Here is a 17235-nt window from a genome sequence, read left to right on the forward strand (position 1 = left end):
GATCAGCACGTGTTCCAGTGAGCAAAAGGTCGTCTACATATAGACACAAAATCAGCATGGATCCCCCCTCTTTATGTACATAAAGGGTAGACTCAGATGGGCTGTTTACAAACCCCTGACTAAGCAAGAAGGCATCTATCTTTGCGTACCAAGCTCGTGGAGCTTGTTTTAAACCATATAGAGCTTTTTTCAGCTTGCATACTAAATTTTCTGAGCCTTCAACTGCAAAACCAATGGGCTGCTGTACATACACTTCTTCCTGAAGTTCCCCATGTAAGAATGCAGTCTTTATATCCAGCTGATGCACTTTCCAACCAAAATGTGCAGCCAAGGCAATCATAGACCGAATGGTCGTCATACGGGAGGTAGGAGCAAAGGTCTCCTCATAGTCAATGCCCTTTTTCTGTGCGTAGCCTTTAGCTACCAGCCGTGCCTTGTACTTATCTATGGATCCATCTGCATTCCTTTTCAATTTGTAGACCCATTTCGTACCAATGGCACGCTTGCCAACTGGCAAAGACACCAAATCCCAAGTATGATTCTTATGAATAGAATCCAATTCAACTTGCATGGCTGCCATCCAATGCACACTATGTCGTGCATCCTCAAAACATTCAGGCTCCTCATTATCATGAGTACATGCTGCCATAACCAACTCCATGGAATGTGCTGAATCATGCAGTCGAGTTTGCCTTCGAGTACGACCAGCCAAGGGTGTTTCCAAATGACTATCTCTCATAGTCTGCGTGTACCATCTAGGCACCTGTCTTGCTTCCTGACTGTGTACAAGTTCCTGCTGAATTTCAGTTTCAGCAATGTGCTGATTTACTGCATGTTCCATAGGAGCAGCTGGCTGAACATTAGGTTCATTTGCTGAAGTACCAGCTGAATCACCAAATGTGATGGGCAGCAGCCCTTCAAAGACATCACGGGCAGCCTGATATGTATCAAAACCAGCCAAGGATAATTCTGATTTTTCATCAAATACAACATCCCTGCTGACAAAAACCTTCTTGGTCACGGGATCATAGAGTCTGTAGCCTTTGCTTTCGCTGCTATATCCCATAAAGATGCATTTTACAGCCTTGTTGTCCAACTTCTTTCGAAGTACCTGTGGAATATGGGCATATGCAAGACACCCAAAAGTACGGAAGTGGCCAACAGAAGGTTTGCGGCTGTGCCAAGCCTCAAAAGGTGTGACGGTTTTCAAGGCCTTGGTAGGGCATCTATTCAAAATGTGGCAAGCGCACATGACGGCTTCCATCCAAAAACTATGAGGCAAACTCTTTGCCTTCAGCATACATCTGGCCATCTCCATGAGTGACCGATTTTTCCTCTCTGCTACCCCATTCTGCTGTGGAGTATATGCAGTAGTGTACTGATGGATAATGCCCTTCTGCTGCAAATAAGAATTCAGCATAGAGGACATGTATTCCCCCCCTCGGTCCGAACGGAGAGTCTTAATCTTGCAACCAGACTGAGTTTCCACAAGTGCACTGAAAGCCAAAAATGCATCATACACTTCTGACTTCTTTTTCAAGCAGTAGACCCAGCAAAAACGTGTAAAGTCATCAATAAATGTTACAAAATAGTAACAACCACCCAATGACTGTGTCTGCATGGGCCCACAAACATCCGAATGCACAAGCTGCAATCTGGCTGTTGCTCTAAAAGCAACATCACGGGGAAAAGAGAAACGATGCATTTTCCCCAAAATGCAACCCTCGCATAAATGCTCAGGAGGTCTCTCCAAGAGAGGTAATCCATCCAACATCTGAGTACGCTGTAATAGCATCAAGCTGCCATAGTTTACATGCCCCAAACGAGCATGCCATAACTCTGCCTCTAACATAGCAGTAGTAAGAGTGGATGTCAAATATGCAGACTGATCTACCGAAAGAGCATCCAACTCATATAACCCATGACACAGAGAACCTGTCAAGACCAATGTCATGTGTTCCTTGTCACGGACCATGCAACGGTCATCATCAAAGGTGACCTGCAAACCACAACGTGCCATAGAAGAAATGGAAAGCAGATTCTTCTTAATGCCAGGCACATACAAAGCATCCTGTAGGCGGAGAATAGAGCCATCAATGGCTGTAAGCTGAATCTCCCCAATACCACGAACAGGGTATGATGCATTATTAGCACACTGAACAGACTTCCCAACGGGAGGTGCACCAAGAGAAGCAAACAAATCTCTACGAGATGTGATATGCCGTGAAGCACCACTGTCAAAGAACCAAGTGTCAGCATCCTCTGTAGAGCTAAATGCTCTATCAGCCCAAGAGACATCATAACTGCAAGTGTAAAAACAATAGTCCCTGTCTGCAACAAAGGACGCGGACTCACTAGCAGTGGAAGGAGCTGCAGAAACAGACATCCCTGACTCCTTCTTCTTTTCTTTGGCGATGCGCTTCCTGCACTCAGTGATGTAGTGGCCAGGCTTCTTGCAGTAATGGCATTTTCCTTTCTTGGCTTGCGTGCCCCCCTGTTTCTGACTTGTCTGTGAAGTGTTACTACTACCAGAACTCTGCGAAGCATTTTTCCCTTGGCTGTTTTTACCCTTCTGCCTTGACATAAAAGCCTGCTCAGAGGCTATACCATCCACACCACTGTTCCGTCTAGTTTGCTCCTCCTCTAGAAGCAAACTGACAAGCTGAATGAAAGTGATGGGCTCTTTCGAAATCCTCATAGTGAGGTTCAAGGCAGTATGAAAAGCCAAGTAAGAGGGAGGCAGTGAATTCAATGTCGTAGAAATCAGCTGCGCATCTGAATAGTACTCATCCACATTCATGAGTTGCTCCCGCAAGTCCTGAATTTTGTTGAGATGATCCTGCATAGAATCACCCTCATTCATCTTTAGAGTCTCTAGCTCTTTCTTCAAGAAAGAGATGCGAGTCTCATTCTTTCCTACAAACATCTGCTCCAATATCAACCAAGCTTCTTGTGAAGAAGCTGCTGAACGAATATGAGGAATGATAGAACGCTGAACTGCCAATGCAATCAGCGACATAGCCTGTGCATCCTGTGTATCCCAAGTTTTCTGAGCTGCAGTTCTTGGGGGAAGTGGCTGAGCGGGGTGAGGTGGAGGGGGCTGAGGTTGCCCTCTTGCACGTCCTCCTGGAGGAGGAGTAGCGGGAGCCACAACTCCCGGTCGTGCTTCCTCTCCACTGACATAATCCCACAAATTTTTGGCCACTAATACATTCTTCATCATGAAAGACCAAAGGGAATAATTGTTCCCATCCAATCGGTCTTCCTTAGACACATAGGTGAATACATCTCCTCCCTGATTTGCCATTATTTCCCAAAAGGTAATAGAGCAATGTCAATGCAGTACGGGCTGGAAATCTGCAAATTTCCAGAAATTGCAGCAAACACAAGTCTGCAATTAATGTGCAAAGGGTACTCTGTCAAAAAAAACTGTCACTGATGCACGCTTCCCAAGGTGCAATTAGTGCTCAGCAGCACTAAAACATTAAAAGCCCCAAAATTTTCTGCCCAAAATTTCTGTCACAAATGTCTGTTACAAAAGCCCCAAAATGTGCATTCAATGTGTCACAGGCTGACACAGCACATTTCCCAATGCTGAAAACTGAACCTGCTGTTCAGCACGTTTCCCAATGCTGAACCTGAACCTGTTGCACGAACTCCTATGTAAAAGAAAAGTGCAGAATGTTACCTCTGCGTGTTGACGACGGGCACGATTCCCGAGGTAATGACTGCTGGGTACAGTCGGACTGACGCACAGGTACAGGCGTGCAGGTCCAGTGACACGCGCAGGCAGGACTGGGCGCGCGCTAGGCTGAGGAGGCGGCACCCAAGACTGGCTGGTGGAGACAGGTGGCGCGCTGGCAGCTGGAGCTGACGGCACAGGCTAGCTCAGCGCAGGGAGGCTGCGCAGGCAGACTGACAGGCGAAGGGGCACTCTGGGCAGACACAGGGCAGAGGACTCGCTGGGCAGGGGTGGCAGCACGCAGGTACAGGAGGCGCGCTGTTTGTTGGAGCTGCACGCTGGGCAGAGGAGTCGTCTGGTGCTGCGCGCTGACGGACTGACAGGCGCAGGCAGGACTGGGCAGGAACAGGTGGCTGGGGCAGAACTGGCGGTGGCTGCAGACTGCAGACAGAAGACTGCTCTGAGCTGAGCTCTGATACCAAATGTCAGATGGGAGAGGATCGAGGTGCAGCTGAAGTGCAGTAGACAGTGTGAGAGTGAGAGACAGAGTTGAGCACGACACCCAATGCAATAGTACTGAATAGAGTGTAACATGAAAGTACAAATGATAACCCTTATACCTTAGAGTTATAAGGGGCTGTTCACACCCGAACACAGTAAGTGCCCGTAAGTGTGCACCACAAGCACATACAAAATAGTACACATAATCTGGGGGAAAAAACCTCTCCTACCGAGAGTAAAAAGTGCCCCAGTGTCCTAGTGATCACCCGCACACTCCCATATGAGCGTAGGCGTAAGTAAGGCGTGTGAGATACCCAACAAGGGTTTCATATAAACTCTCTCAAACCACACACTGTTTTTGCAGTTTTCATTAAATAAGCGTGTTTGGGGTTGTATATGAGGCTACTCAGCATGTAATGCACTTCTTAGGTCAACAGCAATTTAAGGAAAGTTAAATCAAAAGCATATTAGAGTATTGACACCTCCAAGATGGGCACTCACACAAGGACAAACGCAAGCAACAAGGTGGACACTAGAGCAAACAATTCAAATAGCCTGCAAGGTAGTGTGGGCAAAAAATCACGCATATCGCAACAACCAAGATTGCCATGTGGCAAGGAGTCAAACTGCCCAATTATCTGCATTTAATGCAGCTAACTGCATTGTTCTTTTTTTTTCCTACATATTTAGGCCTGGCTGGCCCCAATCTTGAATACACTGTTTTGCAAATCTGCACAGGTTGGGAGGTCTCTGGCCGATTGATATTCTCACAACCTTGAATGTATTCTACCTCTTGTATTCAGCATTCAGTTTTCTGCAATCTTCACAAATCTATCGTCTCTTTCTCTCTCCATGTTCTACATTTATGTTCAATCTAGGCCTACGCTTTCGCAACGCAACACTCTGACATGGTATCAAAGCAACAATAAGGGGCTGACTAGATAGACTTGAAGAGGGGATCTCAACAAGACACTAAGGTTGTGTTTTCAATGTTCAAGTGCAAACAAAAGGGCTATGCATTGACACAAGGCTGGAAGGAGCACAGATGTGTGTGAAAGGAGACTTGTTTGCTGTTTTTGTGTGCAAGACAAGCTATGAAAGAACGAGAAAGGTTGTGTTTTGGATTTTTTGAAGCAAATTTGATTTCGGCGATTAAGATTTCTTGTGCACGGGTGGACATCTTGGCAAGCTACCTTTTCAAAGTCGAAGGGAATACCCAATTCGTGCTTCATGGCCATGTCTTTTGAAGCAAATTTTGAGACTCAAGCAATTATGCACCACAAGGTCCCTGTCGTGCCAGCACTCCCACAAGATCAAAAGCTTAATGGAGAAAAAAACAGCATCGGGCACATTAGATGCAAGCAACTTGGAGTCTCATGATTTGGTGGAGCTTGTGACCGAAGCAATTGATTGTTCAAAGGTCAAAGAATCTTGCGCTCTTTCTCATGAGAAGCAACAATTGGAAAAGGTTCGAGCAAATTTGGACAAGTTGAATGCCTGCATTAGCTCATTCCTTTTCTTCTCATGCACACTAGCCCTGATTGCTCACATTAAGCATTTGACAACTACTCATGAGATTTGGCTAAAGTTGAAGCAACGCTATTGGCACTGGCCTTCCTTCTCCAAAAGGGTGATAATGACTTGATTAGGCACTTGCATGTGAGCATCAATATTAGTCAAAAGAGAACATTCGGAGCTTTGACATTGTCCTTGTAGTGCATTTCTTTTTGGGCACTATAGGCTGTCCTGGGCACCCACATTATGGGCCTAGCCACTTTGTTACCACATGTAGCCCCAATTTACCTATTTATAAGCGGCATGCCTCTCTCTCTCTCTCTCTCTCTCTCTCTCTCTCTCTCTCTCTCTCACACATCATCCATCATTGCTCCTTTGTGCCCAGCCAGCCCACTCCTCTTTCTCTCAATCCTCCCGGTACCGTCTAGCACCCACACTAACATGTAAAGCTGCGTGTTGGGGCTGATTGTTGCAACCTTATATGCTTCAGCCATTGCAATCAGATTGGTCCTTCTCTCTCCTACATTCTCTTCTTGTCTCCTCTCCCTGTTCACTTTCCATCGTGCACTCACATGGTATCAAAACCACGTGTGAGAGCCTAAGTCTACGAAGAGGAGCATGATGCCCAAGCATCCAGCAAGCTAGGTGTCGATTTTCAGGGCTGCAAACCTTTTTAGATCAGAGCGGTGTTCTTCCCTGACTGGCAGCCCCATTCAGTGTAGGAAAGACCTGCGTTTTGTGCAGGTTACTCATTGAAGACCTGCATTTTGGATGGATAGGCCATCATCTGCCTGGGCGTCACACTCCAGGCTGAGCTGCCTGTTTTCAGGTGGACAGACTCCCTGTTCTTGCTGCATTTACTGGATAGACCTGCGTTTTGACCCTGGGCAGTCTCTCCAAGTTCTGTCAGCATCCGATCAGACCTGGGCAACACAAAAGTATGCATCTCAGACTTTCAACCCCATCTCCAGCCTCATTAAAAGGCTGTGTTTACTGCATATTGCATACCAGCCTCACTGCCAAACATCACCTCAAATCTTCTGCCTCAAATAATCCCCATCTATAGTGCTACCTCTCAATCCTTTGTTGACCAGCACACCGATGGACCCTGAATAGGTGGAGAACTTCCTAGTTGCAGCATCTTCTTTTGTTTTCTTGTAGGTACTTTTTCGAAGACATCTATGGCCAATGTCTATGCTTTGGGGGGTCATGTGGATCAGGATCATGCAAACCAACCACTATCCTATCATTCTCTCCCTTCATACTCTTCCACCCTCTATGGTCATGCAAAGTCAAGTTCATCCTCGACACTTGTGACCTTTGGGACCTTGGTGTAGTTCCTACACCCCAACCTACTGTGGATTCCTGTGATGAAGAGACCTTGGACTCAACAACTTTACGGGATCAATTGAATGCCAAAGCCTACTCTTCGAGTTGTGCAAATTCTCTACTTGTGCACATAAGACATATCCGCACCACCACAAAGGTTTGGAAGAGATTGGTGACTCTCTGCTGGATCCAAACATTTGGGCATCGTCTATCTCTCGAGTAGAAGCTACAACAACTCTCTGTCCTTGATTGCCCTACTATGAGGGTTTACATTCACAACATGGAGGGGATACAAGATGAGCTTGCATCCTTGGTAAGGACATTTAATCGAAAGACCTAACATGACACTTCTCTCACATCTTCCATCGCCAACATATGATGTGTTCTACACCAATCTTCTCACCTCTCATATATGAGAGACTGTCACTTGGGAGGAGCTGGTGCTATTGGTGCTTGAGCAAGATGCGTGTCACAAGGGGAGAAATTATAGTGGAGCCTATGCACATAGCCATGCTTTAGCAGCTTTATCTACAAGTACAAGCCAAGCCAAGCCAAGCCAAGGCACAACAAGGGAAGAGGAAGAAGTCGGAGTCATTTTCAAACTCTAAAACAGATTTTGAGGGGAAGTGTAGAGGTTATCCCAAGTGTCCTCCCTATGGGAAGACCTCACACCCCAAGGTGAAGTGCTAAAAGAAATACCCTCACAAGCAACCACATGCACCACCTTTTGACCATCCATACTAGCACCCAAATAGGTGTGAAAACAGAAAAGTGAGCATGATCACCACTCACAATGTTCGACTCAACTCAATAACCCAAAAATAGGCTATATGGAGTTTAATTTCAGCCACTGATTGCTGAAATAACCTGCTCCAATGAATGCTTTTCAAGTACATTGAGTTACGTTGTGGCTGCTATCTGCCAGCCATGCCACATCAGAGACGTTTGTACCCAATCTTGAATAAATTTTATAGCTTATAGACACCTCAAGGTTTCCCTGCAGTTTGCCATGCAGTAGTTTTGCACAACCATTGACCATAAACCTCTCTATAAATTGCAGTCCCAACAAAGCCGACCCACTACACACATAACCTTGACTGCCATGCATGGGTCAACATCATACTAGATTCACTATGTTCTAATTGTTTGACGGCCTTCTCCATGATGTGGCGAGACATTTTTAAGTCCCTTGAGATTGGCATTCGCAGGATTGAGAAGCCTGCTTGAGAGCAAGAATCCTACCAGCAAGCGGTAAAAATGTATGTTTGAAATACTGACAGCTGCTGATATTAAGCTGATCAAATCAAATAGAGATTAATGGTGGATCTGGTTAAGGACTATGATGAATATACAGATTTCAAAAAATTTCGATTGCTTCACGAGAAAGATAAACGTTGAGAGCCCTGCAAAGAGCCTTACACGAGTCTATTGTAAACAAAAAACCTTACAGTTCAGCTACCCGCAAGTCACAAATTCCTACGTTCGAACTCCCTCGTTTGCTAGTTTTTCACGAAGTTATTTAAAATGCAGACCTATGACATGCTTGGATGTCAAGACATCTGCAAAATACAAATCACTGGACAAATGTATTGGCGATGACATGCCAGCAGGATGCAAAAAGAACAGCTTAGCTGCTGGCAAGATTTAACGCCAGCTTCCAACCCGGGCCGATAAAGCTCGTGCAGAAGCCATGGAAACTGACTATTTTTTCAAGAAGAATGGTGCAGACAAAGCAATAAAACAGACTGACTACCTGTGATTAAAGGAGCTGTTTGCAGACTAGAGCAGGGGAGCGGTAACAGCTGAGAGCACGAGGGACGTCTGTCTTGTCTCTGTGGGGAGAAGCAGTTTAGAAGACGAGGAAGGAAGGCTGTCTGAGGAACCAAGGAAGACCACCTCTCGCGCATTTTCCTACGCATCGATTATCAAACATTTGAACGTATAGGGCACTGTACTGCATCTTGAAATTCGATTTCACCACGTAGTGAGAAGGGGGCCTTGGGCCCACGCGCCAGCCTGCTCGACTTTACGCAAGTCCAGCTCGACAGCTCCGAGTCAAGACGCTTGACTGCCCGAGTCAGTTGATGGGACGGACCCGCGTGAGTTACCTCGCTGGTTAAGCGGCCACCCAAGAGTCAAGACTACCTAGGGTTGTGACACACCTAAAGTCTTGACTTTCGAAGCAACGGTGACTATAATTCTCGTAACTAAGAAGGAAAACGCGAAAGTAAAGATGACTATAATTTTCGTAAGCAAGAAGGGAAAAGTGCATCTCACACCACACAAACTCAACTTGTTTGAGACTCCTAAAAGTCCAGCAACATCTTCAAGTGGCCCTACTCCCACCATTGTAAAGATCAATGTGTTGTGCGCATCAAACTTTGTCACATTGATATGAATCTTTAAAGTGAAGTTGCGTGTGGCACCTCTCACAATATCAAGTCCTACTAATCAACATCACCTTGTGTGGCACAACTTTTGTCACTTAGTTGCACTAGAGATAATGTGACAAACCTCTCTCTCTCTCTCTCTCTCTCTCTCTCTCTCTCTCTCATTTCCTCTGCAAATGAAGCCCTTCCCCCTTCAATGTTATACCTCTCTTACATGAGCTCCTTGTATCATTCCATAACCTTTTCATAACCAACTATACAATCCTCTTGAGCATGATTGCTTCATCCTTCTTTGGGACAATGGCATCAATGCTACCAAGTTGACCCACTATATTTTTAATCCTTTAAACTCCACTTCAAGATGCTACTTCTGTATCTTGGCTTTTGGACCAAAGTTTTTATTAAATTCTAACCGTGCTTGCCTAGTTATTTATCAACTCAAGGACAAGATGGAGACCAATGAGCGATAGTAAACATTCATCCTTTCTGGTTTGATGCTATTGGATCTTTTTTCTTTCTTTTTCCTTTAGTTGCAAGTTCACAAAGTTTTACACATTAGTAGAAAATATAACTTGAGTTGACCACATATGAGACCCTTACCCTTCCATGACTTAGAGAGGTCTTACTATTGTGTAAGGGGCATCTGTCTCTATTACAACATTTGCAGAGACAAAACTGCATACAAACTTATCAAAACAAATTGGTCCTAATGCTTATGATTTTATTTGAGTACAAGGATGAAGATGTTAATATGTATACTACTATTAGAGCTGACTCGCACACAAGTGAAAATGACTATGGTGAGTTGACAAAGTTGTCCTCATGCAAGCAGCAAAGTAGAGAGGTGCATACTCAGCCGTCTTGAAGAGGCACCAAAGAGAAGAGGCAATAGGAGAGAGAATGAGCAGATCTACTAATAGCCATGCACCACATCAAATCCACTTCCTCAAGCTCATGGAATATCTCCACATCAAATTTCCTTCCTCAAGCTCATGGAATATCTCCAATTTTAGAGATTCTCCATGAACCGCTGTCCACACCAAGTTCCTATTTTTTGGTGTCAAAGTTAAACGTCATGGTCGCACACCACACTCCACGCCACTTATGATCAGGGCTGAGCTGGCTTGTGCTGCTACTGGTAATGGTGGAATGCTCGAAGCTTGACCGCCATGGTCGTGCGAAAAAGGATTCATCTCGACGCCATATTCGACGGGGAACATGGAAGTGTGAGATTCAGAAGCAGCAGCAATGTGAGATTCAAAAGCAACCTGCCACTGCACCAGTATACATATCAGTAATCAGTGATCCTCCTCGTCGGCCTGACAGAAGAAATAGAGCAATGGCGATAGCTAAATTGGGCAAACTCAACTACATGATGATGATGATAATGAGTTGTAGTGACATGAAGCGAGCCTGGTGATGAAAATCATGACAATGATGATGGTGGTGGTGGTATTGTGAACCCTTGGCTGCCATTGGAGCCTGCAGCACGTGGCAATTAGCATGCTCACCACTGTTGTGATCACCGTGTTCGAGAAAAAAAAAGGATACATGAGATGAGATTATGGTAGTACATATATAGCCATGCTCAGCTCCAGTCTCCTAAGTCGCCGCCAACATCGGCTGACAAGCAAGCTACTGCTGATCCGCCTCTTGATCACGTCACAAAGAAGCCTCTGAATGAGGGCTTTGGCGCCAGTGTCAAGTGATGTAGGGACTCGAGGACGATTCTCTCTCTGCCTTGTTGACAGACCGGGTCTTTTACTACATTGGAAATTGGAATGTATACCAAGCAGCTGGATATGCTCGGATTGACCTTTGCTAAGAAGAGTGGCCTGGGCATGTAGAAGATTTTGGAGGGCTATCCCAAGCTCCAAAAGCTAGAAATTTGTGACCACATTGGTCTACTCCTAAAACTATGTGTGCAATCGATCTATTGAATGCATTACAAATTGCAATTCAGGAATGGAGGATAAGTGGGTGAAGTTCATGGATGAGGCATCCAACCCATTTGCATGTTATGGCATTTGGAAAAATTTAATAAGTTCTTTTTGGAAACTTCGTTTCAAAATATTTTGCATGACATCCCTTCATCAAACCAAGCATCTCTTCCATCATTTTCATTAGGCAAAGTGTTGTAAGTTGTCAGAAGATACATTCACTAGGAAAAATCCATTCTTTCCACTAAACGTTGAGTAGTAGGATAGATCTAGCTAGCTAGTAGCAATAGCCAATCATTTAAGCAATAAATAATGCAACAATATGCTGACAAGAAGATAATCTATTTGCCATGGTAGGTTGTTTTCCAATTGGACTAATTCTTGCCCAATCAAATCAACTCAGGTTAACTAGAGTGTACACTATATGCATTATACAATTAGTTGCCCAAGTTTTTTTATCCAATCTATAGGCAATCTTGACATATTCATTGTAAACTTATGATTAGAGAGAGAACATGATTTTGTACCTCATCTAGCACACCCATATTATGATTTGCTATTGTTTCACTATTATTGTGCATTGTACTTTTCTCTAATTCTTGGCTACTCTATGAGTTGAGTTCTTTGCTAATGTCCTAAACTCTAGAGTAACCAAGTCTACTTAGATAATATTTAGTTCCATTGTAAATAAAGAGAGCTTTTATAATGGATTAAAAGTATGTGTCTCTTGCTATGTGTTTCCTTAAATGCATTTTAAGATAGAACGACCTATTGATAAGTGTGACTTGTTGGCCAAATATCATGCATGGTCAGTCCCAATAGGCAAGGTGTGTGAGCCAGATCTCATACAAGCCCAATCGCACAAAGCTAGAAAGCATATAATTCCTAATGATCTAATAGTGACTCCCCTTTTACACATGCCTCAATTGGGCAATATGGATCTCTAAAGATACACCTTGAGCAAAGTACACTACAAGGGAATGGGGTGATAGCAACGGCAATTTGTGACACGAAACACTACAACAAAAAGGCCTCTTAGATGCACTTTTAGACGCGATATTTGAATATAGAGAAAATCTTATGGGCACGTCTAACCGCCCATCTATTTGCAAGTCTACAAACTCGTGTCTATAGTCACATGTATGGAGAAATTTATACGCAAAAATAGATGCATAATAGACGTGCATATACACGCGTGAATACAAGCCCATAAAAAAACCAAAATTGTTATTTATTTATTTTCTTTTGTGCGTCTACCAACGCGTCTACATGGCAAATTAGACAGGCATATAGACACGCCATATACACACTTTTACAAGCGCCCATAGACGCGAACGCAAAACAAAAAATCTCCTTTATATATATATATATATATATATAATTTCTTTTTTAAAAAATTGAATTATGTAGCGTGTGTATGAGCGCGTGTACTCTGCATTTTAGACGCGCTTATAAACGCGTGTTTTCTGCAATTTAGATGTGCAGATAGACGTGCAAAACAGAACTGGAAAAAAACCCCCTCCCATACATCAAATTGTGCATTTGAGAAAAAGACAATGGATCTGAAAACACGAGAATGGAAAACAAAAGTCCATGTATTCATTATAGATAAAAAGCATTTACATGGGGAGTTTAAGTGCTTGCGACCTAAAGCGTGGCCGCAAGCAGTAGGCTCAAAGATGGATAATAGATATACAAGAAAATAAGGCCATAGAGGAGGTATGGTGCTCCTTTACGAATCTGAAGAAGAAACATCTTCGCTAGCACCACCATGGCTACTAGCGTCGTTATCCTCCTCCTCACTATGCTCCACATCGAGGTTCGCCTACACACGCAAAAGATCAAGGTTGCTTACGTACACATGGTGGAGGGAAAAAGTTATAATTAGCTATACTTTTAATAAGAAAGTAAGAAAAACATACCTCCTCTGGCTGTCGAATCCTCATAACCTGGTTGTATTGGTCCTCAGTGATGAGACCCTCCTCATAGAAGTGAAGCCATGTGGCTGTGCGGTTATGGCCTTGATGGTAATCTACCTCTCTAGGAGTAGGTATCCTACCAATGATAGTAGTTTGCAAAACAATTATGATATATACAAACAATTATGAGACACAATATATTAGAACAAATTATATAAAGAATTGAAAGAAATATAAATTTTAAAAAACTAGAAATCAAAATATACTTATAAACTCTGCCTCCCACAACTCTCTACCACTTGATCCGTAATAAGACGATCCCATGGTTTCCATTTGGATGCGTCGCGCCTCTGCGTGCTGGCGACTCTTCACTTTCTCTGTTGCTTTCTTCTTGGCTTTCTTCCACTCTACGCGGTGGCACATAGGTGGTTAGCTATATATAGGCTCCACGCCCCTCCTCCTGTCTCCGCAATGAGTCCCTGGCGCGTGTCATGAGGTGGGATCTTTTGTTGTGAAGCAAATCCCTCACTTTTGTGCGTCCCCAATCATTCGAGAATCGCTGACCCTCAAGATTTTGGTACCTCCTATGGACTGCCCTCAACACCTCCTGCCACAAGCCGCTTTTCTGATTTTGAAGTAAACGAAACAATCTTTATACGTTGCATGCACGACACTCCTCATGTACGCCATTACATCCCTTCCTTCATCATCATGGAAGATGCCACCAGTATCTATAACTCTATAGTATTGGTGTACATGCTCCTTCATCGTCATGATACAGGTGCTTCGGTCACAAGCTCCATGCAATTTCCATGATGATACAGGTGCTGCACGTGGAGTACTTGCAATTGGAGTTTGGAAAGTAGTGCTAGGCAAAGACGTCAGAGGCATTCCAGACATGACGCTGAACACCTCGTCTGCTGTGGGAGAGCAGCCAAGGTGTCTGGTCATCTCTCCCATGAAGTCTTCCTTACTAGGAAAATCTCCAAAAAATGCATTGACCCCTTTGTCGAACAAGCCCAATGTATCATTCATGCGATCCAAATCCGGGTCATTGATAGATGAACCAGGATGCAACATCTGCAAAAAAAAACACAGGAAAAAGACAAATTCGTACAATTTCAGAAATAAAAAATTATTTTTTATCAGAGCTGGCTAGTGTGTGTATAACCGCGTCTAAAATGCAAGATAGATGCGCTCTCGGACGCATCCCTAAAGTCAACCCTCTGTTTAGAGCGCGTGTATATTCGCATATGAGATGCAGTATAGACACGCTATCAGATGCGATTTCTGAGTCAATGCTTTTGGCGCGCGTGTATCCTCGTGTGTGGACTGCAGAATACACGCGCATGGAGACGCAACTCTGAAGTCAAAGCTTTTGGGCAGGGCACGTGTATTCTCGCATCTCACATGCAGGATACACGCACCTGGAGACGTGACTTTGAAGTCAAAGCTTCTTTTGTGCAGAGCGCGTGTATTCTTGCGTCTCCGACGCAGAATACACGTGCTCTGAGACGCGACCGTTGACGCAATGACAACAAACATAGCTTCGCATCTATCCCTGCATCTGTACTGAAATATAGACATGCTGGCAAACGCGCTCAGTCGGCTGATTTCAGTCCGACGACCGCCATTCATGATTTATTTGTGCTATACAAAATGCAATCATAGATCCTAATACACACACACACACACACACACACACACACACACACACACAGAGAGAGAGAGAGAGAGAGAGAGAGAGAGAGAGAGAGAGAGAGAGAGAGAGAGAGAGAGAGAGGACTCACCTTGGGTGTTTGGTGTGGCAGGTGGTGGCGCTTCTTCCTCCTCTTTCTTCCTCTCCTTGGTGAGTTACTCTCCCTTGATGCTTGCTTACTACTTGTTGTCTCCTCCCTTTGCTTCTTCTTCCTCTTGTTCTCTCTTTCTTCCTCTCCTTGGCTTTCCTTTTTTCCATATTGTCTCTTTGAAGTGAAAGAAGAGGTGAGTCATGAGGAGGTGAGGCATGAAGAGACTGCATGTCGGCTAAACTTGAGCTTCAGAACGCACAAAAAACGCAGGAAAGGAAAGGCGCAGTTTGAAAAGAAATGATTTAAGTATCTTATGAATTTTGACATTTGCATCTATTTTTACATGTATATGCGCGTCTAAGTTTACGTAAACGTGCGTATAGAAGCGAAGTTAGATGCGCAAATAGACGCAGATTTAGACGCGTAGGTAAACGCAGATATAGACGCGCATTTAGCTTTTATCATAAATTTTTGTTTTTAATATAAGTTTTGATAGTAAGTTCTTGTCATAAGTTTTTATGTATTTATGATAAGTTTTGTGTATTTAAAATTGAGATCTTAGAATAATTAATACGTCAGCTTGAAGTTTTTATATAAACATATGAGTGACAAATATTTTGATTTTGTCATGAATTAGGTTTAATCATGTTGTTGTCATCACCTAGGGCGGTGCATGTTGATGAGTCAACGAGCACATCCTCAAGTGAGGATGAAACATTACGTCTTCATAATCGAGATGCATGGCTACGACAAAAAATTAAATGCATGTGTGATCGTTGTTGAGGGTGTATTTTTCGAGCACATCGAGTTGCAATGTCACACCTCAGCATGTATGGAGAATGGGACCGAGAAAAATCATCGATATTCATTATTTTTTTAAACATTAAGATTGCTAGTCTATGTTACTCAATATATATCAATGTACATGAAACTCCCTTTTGTGGTTGAGCAGGATGCGGTGCCACATCCTCAAATGCTCCCTCCCGGGCGTCGAGAGGCTGCAAAACGTCGACACGAGGAGGCAGAGTCTTCAAGAAGAGTGGAGATTGACGACCATGATAGTAGCTCTCATGAAATGCCCCATCAAGTTGTAGAGGATGAGATTTTGGACAACATGGTACACCATCTATTTTCGCAACTGGTTCAGGGAGAAGGTCACTCTACGAAGCCAGATGATCCACTCTATGTAGTGTCATCTACTCCGTTGTATGAAGGTTGTACGTACTCCGTTCTTCGTATTGTGTCTTATTTCGTGGGATTCATGAGTTCGCACGAGAGTGTCCTGTTTGTGGCGAATCAAGATACGAAGTGGAGATGAAGTCAATGAATGTGCCTCGTAAGGTTTTGCGACATTTTCCGATTGTTCCACGTATTCAACTTATGTTCAAGTGTAAGTCTGTTGGAAAGCTCATGTCATGGCATGCTAGTCATTGTTCAAGTGATGGAAAATGAAGGATCCCTGCAGACATACCGGCATGGCAACATATAGATAATTTGTGGCCCGTTTTCAAAGAAGAGCCAAGAAATTTGAGATTTGGTTTAGGTATGGATGGAATCAATCCATTTGGCATCAAAAGCACATCATGCAGTGTATGGCCAATGGTATTGGTGAACTATAATGTTCCTCCATCCATGGCAATTAAAAAGAGACATGTAATGTTGTCCCTTCTGATTCCTGGAAAGCACAAGGTAAAAAACATGGACATTTACTTAGAGCCTTTGATTGAAGAGTTAGAAATGTTATGGGAAGGTATTGAGGTGCAAGATACAAGCACATCTGCATCCTCTAGAGATTTCACGTTGAAGGCCATGTTGTTGTGGACCATGCATGACTTTTCAAGATATGGAGAGTGTTCAGGTACATGTATATAACTCTATATTTGAAATTCAAGACTTGAATCAATTGCATTTTATTAATTCACTTGTTTGTTCAGGTTTAACCACATCAGGATATCATGCATGTCCTATTTGCGGTCCCTCTCTAGTTTCCTCTAGGCCGACACGTTTAAAGAATGTTATCTACAACAATCATCATTGATTTTTTCCTATTGATCATCCCAAATATGTTCTCCCTACTAATCGAATGACTCCACAATCTCTAACTATTCGAGATTGAAAGGAGAGATGGATTGATGCCGACAGCCACCCTCCACTCGACATGAGTCGGTA

At 43.6% G+C, this 17235-nt stretch overlaps 1 protein-coding gene across 1 annotated transcript in view; it reads right to left on the reverse strand.

Moving 5' to 3' along the window:
* LOC148019761 (glutathione S-transferase TCHQD-like) overlaps positions 1–8977 on the reverse strand; it is a 28117-nt gene extending 19140 nt beyond the window's left edge. The window contains exon 1 of the mRNA XM_087699928.1: positions 8781–8977. The gene's annotated coding sequence lies outside the window, so the exon portion shown is untranslated. The remainder of the gene's footprint in view (positions 1–8780) is intronic.
* Between the last annotated feature and the right edge of the window lie 8258 nt (positions 8978–17235).

The sequence above is a fragment of the Lygodium microphyllum genome, chromosome 19 (assembly GCF_053477565.2).
Source record: "Lygodium microphyllum isolate KBCC chromosome 19, Lygodium_microphyllum_v1.1.10, whole genome shotgun sequence".
Lineage (NCBI taxonomy): Eukaryota > Viridiplantae > Streptophyta > Polypodiopsida > Schizaeales > Lygodiaceae > Lygodium > Lygodium microphyllum.